Raw genomic sequence first — 18,429 nt, forward strand, 5'->3', positions numbered from 1 at the left:
TGAAGCTTTTGATAGCAAAGTAACAATTTATTTACACACAACTAACTGGGAGATGACGCTGTTGTGGCCGCGACAGCAGGGTAAACTTTTCCCTCATCGCCGCCTGTCTCTGCTCGGCGAGCAGCTGCACTGGTGGTCCCGGTCGTTCTGCTCGGTCGTCCAGCGCCTGGCATCCTGGGCGTCCTCCCAGTTGTTCTGCTCAGTCGTCCGCCGCCTGGCATCCTGAACGTCCATTCGGTCGTCTTCCGCCAGCGCCCCGGCCGTGCGGCCAGCCGTTCGTTCCGTTGAATCGGGTTGCGGGGCTTACGAAATGCGCTACTGCCCTCCAGTGGCCAGTTTTATTGCTTTAAAATGGATTTTCAGCCTTGTCCTTTGGAGCTAAGTTGAATGAGAACCTAGAGATGTCTCTTGTGAAAAAAAACATAAAAGACGTATAAATATGTCTTTGGGACACTGAAACAATTAAAAACAGAACGTATTTATACTTTTTTGGGAGCAAATGAGTCAACATACCTGTGCAACTCATTCAGTAAATTTGCGCTTGTTTGTTCCAAACCAATAAGTAGCATAGTAGCTGGTTTAATGTCAGTTGGTTAAAACCGCAAGAAATTTAAAAATCGGAGTTTAATTAGACCGAGTGAATGAATATTGCAGTGTTTTTCAACCTTTTCTGAGTCACAGCACGTTTTTACTTTGGAAAAAATCTCATGGAACACCACAAACCAAAAATGTTCCAAAATTACTTTCTGTACATATATGTAATTATTTAAAAAAAAAAAAAAAAAAAAAAAAAAAAAAAAAATTTATACTTAGTGTAAAACTCGAGCCTGTTTAGATGAACACAAAGCCGATATCCTGGAAGGTATCTTCTTCAACAGCTCTCAGTCTCACTCTGTTTTATTATTTTTTTTTATAGCAGTTAGGCTTGAAAAGCTCAGTTTTATCAAATAGGGGGACTTTAGCAATGTCTTTAACTGCATCGGGGCCTAGCATCTCGCTGACAATGGCTCTGCAGGCAGGTAGTATTAATGTCGCTTCCACAATGTGGGACTTTTAGGATTCAGCAAAAAGTTCAGCAACAAGCTGTCTTTGAGGGCTTTCTCATTTACGTTTGTCCTTTTTATCCAAAAAGTTACGTTTCTCTGTTTTCACAAAGGCGAACAAAATAGTACAATGACTTGTTTTGAAGCGACGGGTGTTTAGTTTGGAGATGACGTTTAAACGTGCTTGGCACCATGGCATTGTAAGATAGCTGCTCGTGTCGTGTTGAAGAAGAGAGATCGTTAGGTGTGCAGCAAGAAATTATCCAATATCGCTTTTTTTTTTTTTTTTTTTTTTTTTTTTTTTTAAAGTCTTCGGGCGGAATTACAGTAGGAAGGTAGGAGTTGGTTGAAGGTTGGGGTCGTGTGCAGATGAGCGAGGTATTTCTCGTGTCGCCTTCAAGAACTGCTTGGCTGATGGCTAGAAATCTGAGCAGTTCTTGAACGCGACAAGAGCAATACCTCGCTCACGGCGTAAAAAAAAAGCGATATTGGATAATTTTTCGCGGTACACCTGACAATCTCTCACGGCATGCTCGTGTGCCACGGCACACCGGTTGAAAAACACTGGTATATTGCATATGCAAAGGAAATTCCATTTTCCATATAGCCTTGTTCTATATTGCAGCTTTAAAAGACAACATAAGCAACTCTGGTTTCAGTCCATTTAATGCAGTACTTCTCAAATAGTGGGGCGCCCCCCCCAGGGGGGCACAGAGCGATGCCGGGAGTGGAGCATGTGACCTCGGGGATCATACTTTTTTGTGGTACTAGAATAAAATGTAATTGGACATCCACTCAGTGGGTGGCAGTGACACTCTCATATTCAGATTGTACACAGTATTTTGGAACCAAACAAGAGCACACAGCAAAGAGCGGTGGAGATATGAAGAGCTAAGACGAGGAAATATGACGAAGCGTTTGGCTTTTGGCTTTGAATTTTAATACAGTGGGAGACGAGGAAAGACCAGTCCGTTTACTGTGTTTAAAAATGTTTGCAGCGGGCAGCAGGAAGCCAACTCATTTAATGTCACTTAAAGACATTAGACACCAATCACATTGATAAGCCGCTTGATTTTTTTTTTTTTTCAACGAAAACGTGCCGAATCTTGGCAACAATCGTCCTGCTTTGTTAGTATTACATCAGTAAATTAGCATGTTAGCATCATATAAGGTGGCAGACAAAGTTGCTCAGTGCAAAATAACTGCACACCATAGCAAAGGAGCTGATACTGCCTGTAGCAAAATTATAACTGTCCCTCTTTCCAATTACACTGTCGTTTTTGTTCTATTAATTTGTTTTTTCTGGCAAAATGTTTTTTGCATATTGTCCTCATGAGTTAATGTTGCTAATCAATTTGAATTTATTATTATTATTATATTTTTCAGTGTCTTTTTTTACAGTTTTGACATGACTTTTTTCCAGGCAAATTGATGTGCTTTAAAGCAACACTCGGTAACTTTTCAACCCTTATAAAATATTTTCCATAACATTTGTGGTAATAATAAGCGGCATGGAAAATGAATGAATGAATGAATGAATGTCGACTGACAACGAGTTGAATGACACCTCTTTTATATCTTGAGGGGGTCTGTATCGCTTTCACCGGTGTTAGTTAACTTTAAGGAGTTAACTTCTGCCACACACAAAAAAAAAACTACAAATGTGCGGACTGCTTTACGGCATATGTCACTTCCCCCTTTCCCCATTCATTATAAAGACCGAAGTCGATGCTAACGCTTTTGTGCGAATTCTGCAAAGATGGCAGAGCAACAGAGACAAAAGGTTTTGTCTGAGGGGGAAAAAGAATGGGCGGCGACCAGGATATACAGAATAAACTTTGGCCCGGCTTTCACTCATTGGCGTGACGCCCCCCAACTGAACTCGTCAGCGCTGACAAGTTCGGGTGGCGGGGTTAGCCACACAAGTTGCTAACAGTCATATGCTATTGTTTAGCCACAACTGGATTCGTTACCTTATTACTTTTCACCTTTCACACAGCCGCTGGAAACAGAAATGTTGTTTAATCCATCTGCAGGCGACCATCATGATTTTACAACACTATGTGGGTGTGCGCTGGTCCTCATGGGAAACACATTCCTCCTTCAGGCAAAACACTACCGCTTTTTTCCACCGGCGTCCCTAAAATCGACTAAAGCTGAAAAGTAACCAAGTGTTGCTGTAAAGTTATACTTTAAGTTGATCAATATTATTTTTTTCTTATAATTTCTAATATTAAAAACAACACAATGATATCAAGAGATGTACTTATAATAATAATTTTAGAGACAAATGATACAATTTTCAGAGTTCCTGGGGGTGGGAGTAACACAAAGTAATTGAGAGGCACTGATTTAATGCCGCATTTGTTTTGTATTATAGCGCATGTACACTGATGTGTACTTTTTCGATACTCAACAAAGAAGGAAAATGCTGTTGAATAAACAAACAACAACGGGCTGAAACCATTTTTTTATCTTTATAATAAGAAAATTTTAGCTCAAGATCAGAGGTTGCGCTAGACTTTTTCGTTGTCTGTCATTTTGACTGACAGGGTCATAAAAATCCGGTCATAATCTATTTTTACCCGTCACTTAAATTTTAAAAATGTTAATAATGACATATTCAATAGTATTTAGTTTTCATTCATCTTTAATTAATATTCTGTCCGAACAAGCTTAGCAGAGAATCCACACCGCGCCATCACACATCAAGCAGCTGTGCGTTATTAGCGCCTAGCTTGCCTTGAACACGGCTTTTTAGGAAAGGTCGGACTTGACAAGTCATAAAAAAAAAGGGTTTGAGGATAAGCCTGAGAATGATCGGTTTTCTCTCTGCTCCATATAAGCAATATTTCAACATTGCTTACACGGCCGCGAGTCGGGACAAAATGGTGTACTGTTCGTATGTGTGTGTGTGACATGCACGAACAGTGCGTGCATGCTATCGATCCATATACTTTGAATATAAACCTGTACAGGGATTATTTATGCCTGTTATTTGTGTCCTCTTTTTAATAAGCAAAATATGATATCCCTGGAATGACGGATGACAGCCAGCATGTGTGATTGTATCGTCATTTGTTTTGATGCTTCTGCGCATGCGGGTCGTCTTGCTCAGCGCATGTCGGACTGCGAATTAGTGCGCATGCGTAATACTTGAATGGTCTCAATGGACAAAGGCATTCTGAACGGGCACGCCAAAAAAACAGATAAGACAAAAAATCGGATTCGTGCATTAAGACCTGTAGTATAAACGGAGCCATAGGTTTGTTGCTGTTAAAAAGAGGACACAAATAACAGGCATATATAATCCCTGTTTAGGCTTATATTCAAAATATATGGATCGACAGCATGCACGCACTGTTCGTGCATGTCATGCACACATACGGGCAGTTTGCCCCTACTCTCGGCCGTGTAAGCAATGTTGAAATATTGCTTATATGGAGCAGAGAGAAAACCGATCATTCTCAGGCTTGTCCTCAAACCTATTTTTATTTTTTTATGACTGTTGTCAAGTCCGACCCTTCCTATAAAGCCGTGTTCAAGGTAAGCTAGGCGCTAATAATGCACAGCTGCATCGCTACCATTCCGTCTCTCGCTTTTTGATGACGTAATTGCTGCATTAAATCCGATTTGCGGGACTGGACAGTACAGACCACCGCGACAGTCTGGAAAAATGTGGCCCAGATCAGATTTAGACCACATACGAAAGTGACCCAGATCGGATTTGAAATGGTCCCGTTCTATGCGCATTGCCACGTTCAGACCGTCAAGTTAATGCCTCCTTCGAGTCGGAAAAACACGAAAAAATCGGATTCGTGCATTATGACCTGTAGTATGAACGTAGCCTTAGTTCGGACGCTCGGTTGCCTTGACATTTTTCCAAGTAAGGCCAACGATGTCATGCATCAGGAGAGACAATAGCTAATTAATATGCTCACTCGCCACCCTGTGGTCTGGGGTGTGAATTGCAACCTGTCAAAATGACGGATGGACCTCAGTTTTTTCCGTCACCGTTTTAAAAAACCAGTCAACGACGGAAAATATTCGGTTAACGCGACCCCTGCTCAAGATTAAATTTTTCTTTCGGTGTTCCTTACTTTTTAGGTTGACAACGCACTGGATAGTCTTCTGTCAGGGTTTGAAACTTTTTTTTTGTTGTTCCCCAGCTTTCCTTGCTGACTTTTCTTCTTCTTGGAAAAGCCCTGTCAAGTTAGTGTTTCCAGTCACTGTAAATTTAGGCAATCCAGGCCACAAAGGCAAATGTTTTTGTTTTTCTAAGACACATTTGAAGAACATCACCTTTCCCCACTGAAATCAACATTTCTCCTGAGAACCACGCTACAGGTCACTTTAAAGTGGCTCAGATACAAGCATTTGTCTTTCTAAAGAAAAGCAACAACTACTTTTAGAACTCTTGAAACCTGGTATAATGACCTCACTGGCAAAGTTGTGTGCTAATTGAGGTTTAATGCTAGAGTAGAACAACCAGGGCTGTAATTTTGCCGCCCTACCCTGGAATAGAGACGACATTTCATGTGGTCCGAGCAAATTTAGATTGCAGTGTTGCAGCTGTATGAGACACCTTAGGTTTTGTTTTGTTTGAAAAATGAAAAATACACAGAAAAGCCAGTTTTAGTGTGATTTACATTGGAAACCACAGCCAGGTGAATTGAATGGGATTGCATTTTCCGGACTATAAGTCGCACCAGCCAAAAAATGCGCAATGAAAAGGAAAAAAAAAAACAAAAGATATTTTTCGTTCCTCTCGCTATGACCACCTAGCTTTTAGCCCACGATTAGCTTTTTTCTTTTTCTTTTCAGTAACAGTAACTTCCGCATTTTCCCAGTCACAAGTTTCTCGCTAACTCCATCATTCCACTGCTCGATTACGGTTTTCGGCTGCATATTTCACTACTTGCAGCTTGTAATCTGCATACTATGATTTGCTTTTTGGTGCCATTTAGTTCAGCCCTTCTCGGTTGTTTTTAGCTGTTTTTTATAAGTTACCGCCAATGTTGAAGCACAGGCCTTGAGCGCCCTCTTGCGGTTTAGTGTGAAAATAACGTGTAATAGTATGATAATGTGTTAATAATTTCACACATAAATCACTCCAGAGTATAAGTCGTACTCCCGGCCAAACTATGACGGGGGGGTGGGGGCGACTTTTAGTCCGAAAAATACGGTAGTTGTAATTTATTCATACATTAAAGCAACACTCGGTAACTTTTCAACCTTTATAAAATATTTTCACAACATTTGTGATATGTTGAATGACCACACTTTTATACCTTTGAATGACCACTCTTTTATACCTTGTGGGGGTCTCTATCGCTTTCACCAGCGATAGTTAACTTTGAGGAGGGTGGCAGGAATCCTGCCACACACACAAAAAAAAAAAAACTACAAATGTGCGGACTACCTTACGGCATACGTCACTTCCCCCTTTTCCCATTCTTTATAAAGTCTAAAATCGATATGAACGCTTTTGCGTGAATTCCGCAAAGGTGGCAGAGCAACAAAAGAGACAAAAAGTTTTGAGTTCTGAGAGACAAAAAAAAGAAAAAGCAAGGCTACCATAATAAAAGGACACTCAAGAATATACATTGGCCCGGCTTTCAATTGCTGGCGTGACTCCCCCATGGAGTAAGCTATCTCACTCCATACCGGAAGGCCGCAGTCTGAATACAGTACAAAATCAAAGGTTTTTGATTTTCAACATTGTCGTATGTTATTGTTTAGCCACAACTTGATTACCTCATTACAATTCACCTTTCACACAGCTGCTGGAAACAGGAATGTCGTTCATTCTATCTGCAGGCGACCGGCAGATTAGGATTTTTCGACACTGTGCGCTGGTCCTCATGGGAAACACGGTCTTCCAAAACACTACCGCTTATGTCCATTTTTTTGTCGCTAAAATTGACCAAAATGGGGACTCCAATCTCGCGGCGGCTTTTCGGCGCTCTTCGCCTTCCCATCTCTTTTCTGGCGTGGGTTGCTGCCTGGGTGCCGGTGGGTTGGCCGGGTATAGTCTATTTCGGGTGGGGATCCTGTCGTGCCCTGGGCTTAGTGGTTCCGTGTCGGTTGGGGCTTAGTGGTTCCGTGTCGGTTGGGGGTGGCGGTTGTGGTGGTGGCTGACGGGCGGGCGTGGTTTGGTGAAGCGTGGGGGGGGGGGGGGGGTCCCCGGGTGGTGAAGCGTGGGGGGGGGGGGGGGGGGGTCCCCTCATCCCATCCCTGAAGGCTGGTTGATGTGGGCGCAGATGGTGGCCCCCTTGCTAGCGCTGCGGGAGGAGGGATGGACTGCGCTGCCCCCCAATTGACTGGGAAAGGGCCGTTGCCCTGGGGTGGCTCCGTACGGCATTTCAACTCGTCTGCTATCACATGTCTGATGAGATTCAGGCATGATTAGGTGCAATTTGACACACTGAAGTACAAAAACTCAGTGTCAGTATTAGCGATCAGGCAACATAGAATAGGATGCCAACATGGCATTGGACTAAAAATCGGACCTGAGTATAAGTCGCGCCAGCCATAAAATGCCCCACGGAGAGGGAAAAAAACATATATCAGTCACACTGGAGTATAAGTCTCATTTTTGGGGGAAATTTACTTGATAAAATCCAACACATAGAACAGATATATTGAAAGGCAATTTAATATAAAAATACAATAGAGAACAACATGCTGAATAAGTGTACAGTATGATGTTACATGATGCATGAACAACGAATGCGAATATACAGTACTGTCCTCACCAGGACGCTACGGCTCAGTCCTGGCTATACAGCGAGCTAAACTCCCAAATGACAATGCTGGACGTCCGTATAATTTGCTGAATCAATTTCGTCCTCTATACCAAACAGGTTCGCATCAACGTAAATAAATGATAATTAGGTGCTATTACAGCAATGACACAAACTGTTAGCATGGGTTTGCTAGCATTAGCACATCGTTCAAACAACCACACAACTGGCTTTGTCCGATCGCGGGTGGAAAACACACAACAACAGAAAAGATGATACACACAGGTCTGTAGAGCTATTTTACAAGCATAAACAATGAATGTAGGTTTGCAGCCGTGTGTCTCTCTCTCTCTATCTCTCTCGCCCACTCGCTCAGAGACGCCGCGTAGCTGTCCGTCTTCTTCAGGCGTGTGAGCGCTCTTCTTCGCGTAAACAAGTGCGAGTGCGCCCCCACTTGGGCGTGAAAGCGCCACAAACTAAAAGCATGCATTTCAATATAAAATGTTAATAATACAATTGATCACACATTGCCAAAGGCAGAACGCAAACGTGGCCATAGCTATTAAGAGTTATTCAGATAACTAAAGCATAAAGAACATGCCAACAAGTTTACCAAACCTTCAGTGTCACTCTAAAACACCAAAATAACATGTGAAATGATATCATAATGTGTTAATAATTTCACACATAAGTTACTCCTGAGTATAAGTCACACCCCCAGCCAAACTATGGAGAAAAAAAAAAAAAAAAACAGCAACTTATAGTCCGAAAAATACGGTACACATAGGCACTATGAGAAAATGCTAGTGCAATTTTAGTATCAAAGTATGAAAGCAGACCCCTGCCAAATCAACTTTTAGTAAAAGTTTGGGGGAAAAAAATATTTTTAAATCATGTCTCGTAATTTTGCACAACTTGCATTGTATAAGTGAAATATTAGTTCATTAATGTTGCGGCTCATTAGAATCAGTTCGTGAAGCGTCGATGACTTCTTGTGTTTTCTGATCTAAGTTCATGCGGCAAAGGACAACATCCACTGCATTGCGTGTACTGCTCTCCCATTCTTCAATAATTTATCCAGACAAGTAGAATGATTATTCTATGAATATGCACTAAAAATTCATTTCTTGTGCTTTCTCTTCAAGTGTGTGCATGCCAGTGTGAGTGCAATTGTGTGCCCTTACGCACTTGTGTTACTGTGTGTAGGCAGTTCTTTTCTGCTTGAAACAAAGGAGGTGTCAGGCTGTATTAGCCCCCTTATGACTGAACGCCCAGAGAGCTCAGAGATGCACCACAGGTTCTGCTGAGTCGCTCATGAGCCACAGTGTCTGCCTCGTCGTCGCTTTGTGCCCCCCTGCACACCCTCTTTCCACTCCTGAGTTGCTCTAACAAGGTTGTTGGAAGAGGATAAGGCGTGTTAAATGAATAATTTACACACAAGAGCGCTCCTTATTTATTTAATATGGATGGATCTGACTGAGTGGGCAGCCTGTGTCCCTGCCTGCCGAGACACTGTTGGCTAAACGAGCGCTCATTCTGTTAAATGGAGTGTGTCTGCATGTGTGTATGTGCAAAGCCACGTGTGAATCCTGTCCCTGCCGAACGTACTCGTCGCCACACCGTGTTACTCTTTACACGTAGATGCAAATAGATCGCATGAGAGATCGTTCACTTTTGTCATTCTTGCTTTCATGAATTGAACAATTTAACAGCCAGTCACACAGCAAGGGAACATTTGTCGAACACTTGGAGATGTGTAAATGACAATCAGCAAGAACATACAGTATGCCATGAACCAAGAGTGTTGCCCTACTCGTAAATTATCCGTACCTGAACATCCTTAGCAATTGACCTGGTGAGTTTAGTTTTTGCTCTTTTACACTTTTAATCAAATTGTGAAATGCTTCTCGTTGCAGTTTATGAGGTGGGGGCGCAAGAACCACGACCTATGCTCCACCTAATGACGAAGGAAATCTGCAAATAGGTAATCTTCTATGGGTTTAATCTGAATTTTATTGTACCCAACTACAGGCTCAAAAGTTGCATATTTAACATGTCTTATACAAAGGACATTGTTAAAAATGTATTGCTCAGTTGCATCATCTACCACAGAATATTTCTTCCATTGATGGAGGTAGCCATGCACAGCAGGATACTACATCTTATGTATGTATGTGTGTGTAATTCCCAGGAGAAAAAAATCCCATAGCTCACACTGACCTCATTATAAAAATAGCTCATCTATCCACCCATCACATTTTTTTTCCCAATTTTCCTCTCTTCTGCAATCCCTTATACATTGTGATCCTTTCTACCTTTCTCTTTCTACTTTGTCTCTCTGCCGGTGTTTGCAGTGGGTTTAACACAAGATTAAAAGCTTACGCAAGTCTTTGTAACATTAAGGTTTCTCCTGCACCTGTCATTACCAATCTAGTCCTAATCTGGGATCATAAGATTTCTTTTAATCAAGAAACCTCTCTGGATAACATTTAAAACAGTGGTTCCGTGATGTGCCAACACTGTCCCCTTTCTGCAAATCAATCTGTCATGTATCTTTGGGCTTTCACCATCTTTTCTCCTTCACCTTGTTGCTTACATCCGTATTAATTCTTGTAGACAACCATGTCTTTGATATTTACCATATTATCCGGACTATAAGTCGCAGTTTATTTCATAGTTTGGCTGGGCCTGCGACTTGTTTCATACATTGATACTTAGACGCAAGGTATGCCCTCTTTGGGCACTTTGAGTTCAAAAGTGATACTGAAGATGAAGACTGGAATGGATTTGGTAGTGATTTAGAGAGAGCTCGAGAGTTCATCTTGTTTATCGTTATCTGAATAACTGTTAATATATCAACAGATGCATATTTAGTAAGGGTGTATCGGTACATGTATTTGTATTGAACCGTTTCGGTACGTGGTCCTCGGTTCGGTACACCCCCGTACCGAACGAGTTTCTGACAGAATGTAAAGTGCTGTCAAATTTAGCGGGTTAACGAGCGGTAATTAATTTTTTAAATTAATCACGTTAAAATATTTGACACATATAACGCAAGCGCGGAATGCCCGCTCATGCTTCCCATAATCCCGCTGTTACGTCCCACGGACGGCTGCTAAGGGCATAACATAACACGAGCCACGCACACAAGTTGCAAGTGGACACAAATTTATTCACACAAGTCGAACTCGCAACGAACAAAATATACAAAATGCGGAAGAAGCTGGCTTCAGCATAAACCCAGGCCAAAACAACAAACAAAATGAAACTATACTTGAACCCCACCCGCTAAGTAAACCCTGTTCGTAAAAAACAAAAAAACAATACAGCCACTACCCTGGCTTCTACACTAAACAAAACGGGTTGAACGAAAACGGCAGTTTACCTCTACTGCTGCGGTGCTCTTATTTACAGTGGTGAACAAAAACGATCCAAAAACCAATGAACACAAAATACCTCACCGAAAAAGCGGGATTGCAACAAAATAGCGATCAAATGCACAGGTGAATAAATGGCAAGCAAACAGCTGGCGAGGAGGTACGCGGCACGTATGCTGTCAAATGCAAACTCTGAGTGTTGACTGTAAAATGACGAGCGGTCAGATGACTTTTGTTCACGCTGCCTTTATTTGGTTAACAAGACTCAGGCACAATACAACACACACGCGGGTATGCAAGCTCAAACAACGGCCTAATAGTATTACCCAGAGCCGTATTACCGTGTATCGGATTAGCTGCCGTAAAGCAAGTGTCGTTATTGCCGCAAATGTAAACAAAGCTCTGCATAATGGATACATGTCGGACAGCGGCTAGTTCGGGTGGCCCTTCAGCGGCAGTGACGTCGTCTGCCCGTCCGGCGTCAATCAGAGTATGCCACGTTGGGAGGGGAGGCAGCTAGCGTGCGGACACGGCGATCAGATGACTGACAGTCTCAAAAAAGATAACAATTAAACGGCCAGGGCCGTCGCACCACTCAGAAGTGCAGTGAGCAGCGTGGGTAACGGTTAAATGTTAACATGGAAGATGGTTGGCCCTCTGGGTGGGGAATTCAATTTAAAAAAGAATATAGATGGAACAACTCTTCACTTCAGTGTTGCAACTGTTCAATTTTGCACATCAGTTATTTATTTTAAAGAAAGTCTTAGCCAAACTTATTTTTATTTTGTTTTTCAAAACATCTACATTTCAGAATATTGTATTTTCTATTTTTAAGCAGAATTCTAGCTTTGTGTAGGCTAATGTTCCTATTGTTGAAAGCACAAAAGTGTCTAATAAACAACTAGCACATTTATATTTTGCATTTTGTTTTCTTACTGTACCGAAAATGAACTGAACAGTGACCTCAAAACCGAGGTGCGTACCGAACCGAGATTTTTGTGTACCGTTACACCCCTTGTTTCGGTACATGGTGCTTGGTTCGTAACGGAGGCGTACCGAACGAGTTTCTGACGTAATGTAACCCTTTTCGAGGCTGTGAGTCAATCGGCTTAGTTTCTTTGTGTAGATTATATTTACTCCGTCTTCTCTACTATAATGAGGACCAACACGGTAGGACAGTATAACACAGAAATGAAGCGCGACAACGTGACGGCCACAAGAACGCAGCGAAACGCGAGCGTTAAAGTCAATCAGCCAATGCACACCAGTCGCAGTGCGGCCGCGTGTTAGATGCGTCCCAGAAGCGGCTCAACACGACGCACGCAAAAAGAACGGCAGAGTTTTTTATTTGACGCTAGACGCGACCCTCCTGCGTCAATACTACTACCGGTTGCTGGGATCGGGCAGACCGGAAGCCACTCGTGTAAAAATACGGTGGATCCGTTCGATTTTCAAACAAATATGCAATCGTAACCCACTTACGAGTTCCATCAGATCTCTTGAGTGGTAGATCAGGGCACAGTTGACTTGTCTTTGTTGATTTACTGCTGTCTTCTCTGCTATAATAATAACCAACACGGCCCCGCCCATGTTCAATACAAAACCCTCCTACCACAACAAAACAAGTAGGAACTAATATTAACTAATATTCACATAGGAACTAAAGTTATACAACATAAAATATACAATATAAATGAATACTACATCACATTTGTAAAATATAAACACATAATAAAATAAATAATAGCCCATTTAAATAAAATAAATTGAAATAAGCCAAAACGCCTGTAATTCAAAAATAAGAATAATACAGATCCTGCTTACACAATTAAATTTATTTATTTCTGTGTGGTGCATTCACTTGAGAAAATCCACCAATAAAGCTTTTGAAAACCGTTAATAAGAAAAAAAAAATGATTCATTGAGGCATTTCATTTGTAAAATACATGTTAAAATCTTTCTCAATGGGATTGCTTTTCTCTTTAGCACAGGACTTCTTTTTTCTTCTTTCTTTCAGAAAGAAAGCTGACCAATACGCGGGGTCTGAAAGGCAAATTGTTGTTGGATTATCTTTCAATACCCGGTACTTTTTGAGCAGAATTCTAGCTTTGTATAGGCTAATGTTCCTATTGTTGAAAAGCACAAAGGTGTGTAATAAACAACTAGCACATTTATATTTTGCATTTTGTTTTCTTACTGTACTGAAAATGAACCAAACTGTGACCAGAATGACAGGGGAAAGAAAGGTTCAGAGAGAAATCACGATGCTTGAAATGGGTCTACCACTCTTCCTTTTCGTGAAGTGTCAAGCTGCCAACCGGCGTCATCACCAACATCTGCTGTGCCGAGTAAAACGTCATCATCTGACGCCTCAGGTTCAAACATATAGGGATTAATTGTAGATGATCTTTCTTGGGAGCCTTTGCCATCGTTAGCGTCACGAAAGACGGTTATTTTGGGTGGAAATATCACTGATATCGTTGCTCGCTGTGGATAGTCTTCTGTTGCGTTCAAGAATTTTCGTCACACTTCCGGGTTTGGGAAGGGACTAATAACGGAGTGCAAAAAAACTAAAAAAAAAAAGATAAAATAGAATTGAATTTAAAAAAAAAAAAAAATAAAAATAAAATAAAAAACGTAAAATATCCTTGCAGTTATGCGTTAAAAATGACTTGGTTGTTTTGACCAACTCATCAAAAGTTTATATTCGTAAGATTACATCAAAAACTGAAAAGCTCTTCAGCCGCCCTTTAAGAGACCACAGCAACATTCTTGAAAAATGTGGCGCAGATGACTCGAGTTGGAAAAACACGCAAAAATCGGATTTGTGCATTAAGACCAGCAGTATGAACTAGAGCTGAAACGAATACTCGAGCAACTCGAGTAACTCGAGTTTAAAAACTGATCCGAGTAATTTTATTCACCTCGAGTAATCGTTTATTTTGACAGGTCTAAGCATCACGTTTTGCTCGGACTACTTTTAATGCGGGACAACGCGCTGATGTCACGTGCGTAGAGGAAGAAACAACAACAAAAAAAACTTACTGCAGCCGACAACCGCTACAAACGACGCCGACGTTGCTAAATACTAGCCCGCACATGCTACGTTAGTTGCAGGTAGTGTCCAATGAGTCTCATAGAGATCGCATGTATGTTGAACTAGATGCACATTGACAGACTAGGCCGCGTCTGGGCAGCGTTAGCAAACAGCCGCCATCTTAAAGCAGTAGAGCGCTAAGCGCTAATATATAAGATTAACGTTACTGTCACTACTAGCTCACCTTACGTTAGCCCTGCGGAGGGCTAGGTTTAAATTAATTCAAACCACTTTCGATGCGTGGTTAACGTGTCTTACATACAGGCTTTAACATAACATAGCGTTGTGGAGTGATGAGGGTGTCAAATAAAAACTCAATAATGCTAACTATCAATTTTAACTCAGTAGTCATTGCTGGATAAAACACCAAGTAGCACTAGTCCCTAATGTGCTCCAATACAGCCTGTATCATATATTTATTTTGAACAGTGCAAAAACTCAAAATCCTATCAGGACTTACAGGTTAGACTAACTTAAAACTTAACTAGAACTTAAAAATGGCTTGAGACAAATTGAAATTCAATTGAAAAACGTGGGAAAAAATCCTAACTTTTAAGTGATGTGTGTTATCTAACGTAAAGGTATTTTTAGGTGTTTATATATATGTATATATATATATACTTTTTAAAAGTGAGATTTAAAGGTTTTTGAGTGAAAGCAGTGAGTTAGTCATTTTTTTTCATTCTAGTTACATCTGAGATGCAATTGTTGGCTGTTTTCAACAATATACATCAAAAATAAAGACATTGATTGACTGAAAATGATAAAATGTCTTGTTTTCTCATGTATGTCTATAATTGCTCTTCACCTGAAAATATATTTGTTTTATCCGATCACTCGATTAATCGATATAATTTTCAGTCGATTACTCGATTACTAAAATATTCGATAGCTGCAGCCCTAGTATGAACCTAGTCTTGTAGTCAGAAAAATAGTCATCTTACAGCAGTAGCTTTCAAACGTTTTACAAGAAGGTACCACCTCACAGTATCTATAATTTCGGTTATAATCTCAATCACTCGTTTTTTTCTCTTGAGGTACATTACCTTCAACCCCACCTCTGCCTCCATCCTGCTTTGCTGTTTATCTGTCTCTGGGCCCATCACGTCCCTGAACCTGCTGTAATTAGCATCATCACACCACACTGTTTATTTACTCAGGTACTGAGGGAAGGGGAGGGAAGTGAGAATGAAAGAGATCGCTGGAACCAGAAAGCTCGGGAAAGGAAGAGAGGGAGAAATGATTTACAAAATCAAAGCGTTCTGAGACTCTTTCATATTGGATGCAAGAGATAATGATAGTAAGAACGACATGACGCAAGAAAAGTCAAAAATTAGATGCAAAGAACTTTCCTGCTTCTCTATGCCACCCTGCCTTTTCCAGGGTTTCATCTGAGATGCAGAGGGACCAAAATCAGCATGATGGAAGCTTCCTTCCTCTTAGATTCCCTCCTGAATTTGTCCCATTGAGTCAAGGGATCATTAAGGTGTTTGTCCCAGTGGAGTTTGCAGCACTCACCCTCCCGTGCAGTCACACTTAATAGTCTAGAAGTTAACCAAAGACAACATGTGTTTTAGGGTGGATCGCGTGTTTCACTGAATGACAGGTGTTTGAATCATAGGAATTTTAAAAAGTTTTGAGTTTTACTTTTTTGAACATTTCATGCTCATGTCCTGTCGCTGCCGACAGCTCTCACTCAACTTCAACTATTTTTTTTATCAAGGTGCCCTCCATTTTTCTTCCACACTCTTTAGTGCTGTTTGACCTATTCGAATGGGTCCAAATGTCACCGCGGAAGGAAAGGTCAGGTAAAGGTTTAGCGTTGCAAAGTCTAGATGACTAAGACAGTCTGGCTGCCTGGGGAGGGATAGGGTGTTAACACTTGAGACCACGAACACACACTTCTAGACATGCTCTTGGACACACTGCTGTCACCTCTAATCCACAGTCATGCCAATCATCACCAGATCCTTCTGTAGCGTTGTGTACAGTATGTGTAACATTGTTGTTTTTCTTATTGGGCAAATCTGTGGGGAAGAAAAACTCATCGGTTACTGGCTAATATTTAACTACTGCATCATGTAGAGTACCAAACAATACATATACAGTACTTTGTATTCATGCAGATGAATGCGAACAATTTTATTCATTATTTTCCATGGCAAGTACGTGCAGTTAAGTCGATTTAAGTCAGTTTAAGATATTCTGTATGAGCAATAGTGGGTGAACAGTGTGCTCTCTATCGATTCATTTTCATCCACATGCAGGCTAAATCGGCATGGTCCTAATTGGAATGGATTTCTCCCATGCATTGATTTGCTCAGGTGACAGTGGATGACATATGGTTGTGTGTTTGTTTGTACATGCCGTGCATACCATATGGTCCTGTAATAGAGGATGAGAGCGAGAGCTCCACCTTTTATTGTTGTCCAATGAAAAGGCAGAGGTAGCAGCTGGATGCTGTCAAATAACTGTTGTGTCTTACTTGCTGTTTCATTCAGCATGAGATTTTGGACGAATCAAGGACCAAGGCAAACACCGATTTCATTTTCCCCATGACTGCGCTTGCCCTGCGCCACAAGAGAGCTTAACTTTTCTCATCCACATGCACACACACATTCACACTCTGCATGACAAACACACTGGGTTTTACATTTAGCTTAAGTTGAAAACTCTTTTCATTTACAGTGATTGAGCAGTTTGTACGCATAGAGGAACCCCCATCGAGCACAGATAACACCTTTAACGCAGATAAAACCATGTTTTCCTAGGTTGGACAAAATAAGTTTTTCTTTAAAAAACAAATGGTAAAAATACTAATATGTATAGACTTCGCTCATGTTTGCATGTAGAATTACGATTGTGGAAATGGCTGCTAGACACGACTTCTCACAGCCGGCTGGCCCCGACCCCCCATGTTCTGCCTTCTTATCTAGCCTAGATCCTGGCCTTTCATCTGAGCCAAAACCTGGGGGAGTTTGGCCTCTGCTGTGTTTTTACCCCTCCCTCCCATAAACATGGACACTTGGTTCATTCCACACCAGCTTCATCTCCATGCCCTATCTGTAAGTCCCAGATGAGCATTGCTCGACCTACCAAGGAGATAACAAATCTCACAACTCTTGCTTTCTGCTGTCTCCTCCCATAATACAGGTTAGGCTAAAACAAACAAATAAATTAGGGCTGCAGCTATCAAATATTTTAGTAATCGAGTAATCGACTGAAAATTCTATCGATTAATCGAGTAATCGGATAAAAAAAATTTTTAGGTAAAGAGCAATTATTAATATACACGAGAAAACAATACATTTCATCTAATATTGAACCATTTTCAGTCAATCAATGTCTTTATTTTCGATGTAAATTGTTGAAAACAGCCAACAATTGCATCTCAAATGTGACTAGAATAAAAAAAACTAATTCTTAAAAAACATCTAGATCTTATAAAAAAATATATATATTTCTTACCTAAGAATGTCATTACGCTTGATAACACACATACATCTCTTAAACGTTAGGTGTTTTTCCCATGTGTTTCAATAGAATTTTCATTTGTGTCAAGGTATTTTTAAGTTCTAGTTAAGTTTTAAGTTAGTCTCAACTGTAAGTCCTGATAGGATTTTTAGTTTTTGCAGTGTTCAAAATAAATGTATAATACCTGCTGTATTGGAGCACATTAGGGACCAGTGCTACTTGGTGTTTTATTCAGCAATGACTACTGAGCTAAAATTGACAGTTAGCATTATTTTTTAATTTTACACCCTCATCACTCTACAGCGCTATGTTTTCACAGATTAAATAAAGCCTGAATGTAAGACACGTTAGCCATGCATCGACAGTGGTCATAATTAGTAGAAAACTAGCCCTCCGCAGGGCTAACGTTACGTGAGCTAGTGACAGTTACGGTAATCTTATTTATTATGTAGTCTACTGCTTTAAGATGGCGGCTGTTTACTAACGGCGCCGTCTGTCATTTCGCATCTAGTTCTACTTACATATGATATCTATGAGACGCATCAGAACTTAGCTACCTGCTACCACCGTAGCATCATGCGGGCGTAGTTTTTAGCAACGTCGGCGTAGCTTGTAGCGGCTGTCGGCTGCGTAAGTTTTTTTCTTTTTTTTTTTTTTTTTTTTTTTTTTTTTAATTGGTTCTTCCTCTACGC

The 18,429-nt window shown here is 40.9% G+C and overlaps 1 protein-coding gene across 3 annotated transcripts in view; it reads left to right on the plus strand.

Moving 5' to 3' along the window:
* Positions 1-18,429, plus strand: part of znf438 (zinc finger protein 438) — a 195,556-nt gene that overhangs the window by 152,530 nt on the left and 24,597 nt on the right. For all 3 annotated transcript variants that reach the window (XM_057824604.1, XM_057824603.1, XM_057824605.1), the window contains one exon: positions 9,706-9,773. The gene's annotated coding sequence lies outside the window, so the exon portion shown is untranslated. The remainder of the gene's footprint in view (positions 1-9,705; positions 9,774-18,429) is intronic.

The sequence above is a fragment of the Corythoichthys intestinalis genome, chromosome 20 (genome assembly GCF_030265065.1).
Source record: "Corythoichthys intestinalis isolate RoL2023-P3 chromosome 20, ASM3026506v1, whole genome shotgun sequence".
In the NCBI taxonomy this organism is placed as follows: Eukaryota; Metazoa; Chordata; class Actinopteri; order Syngnathiformes; family Syngnathidae; genus Corythoichthys; species Corythoichthys intestinalis.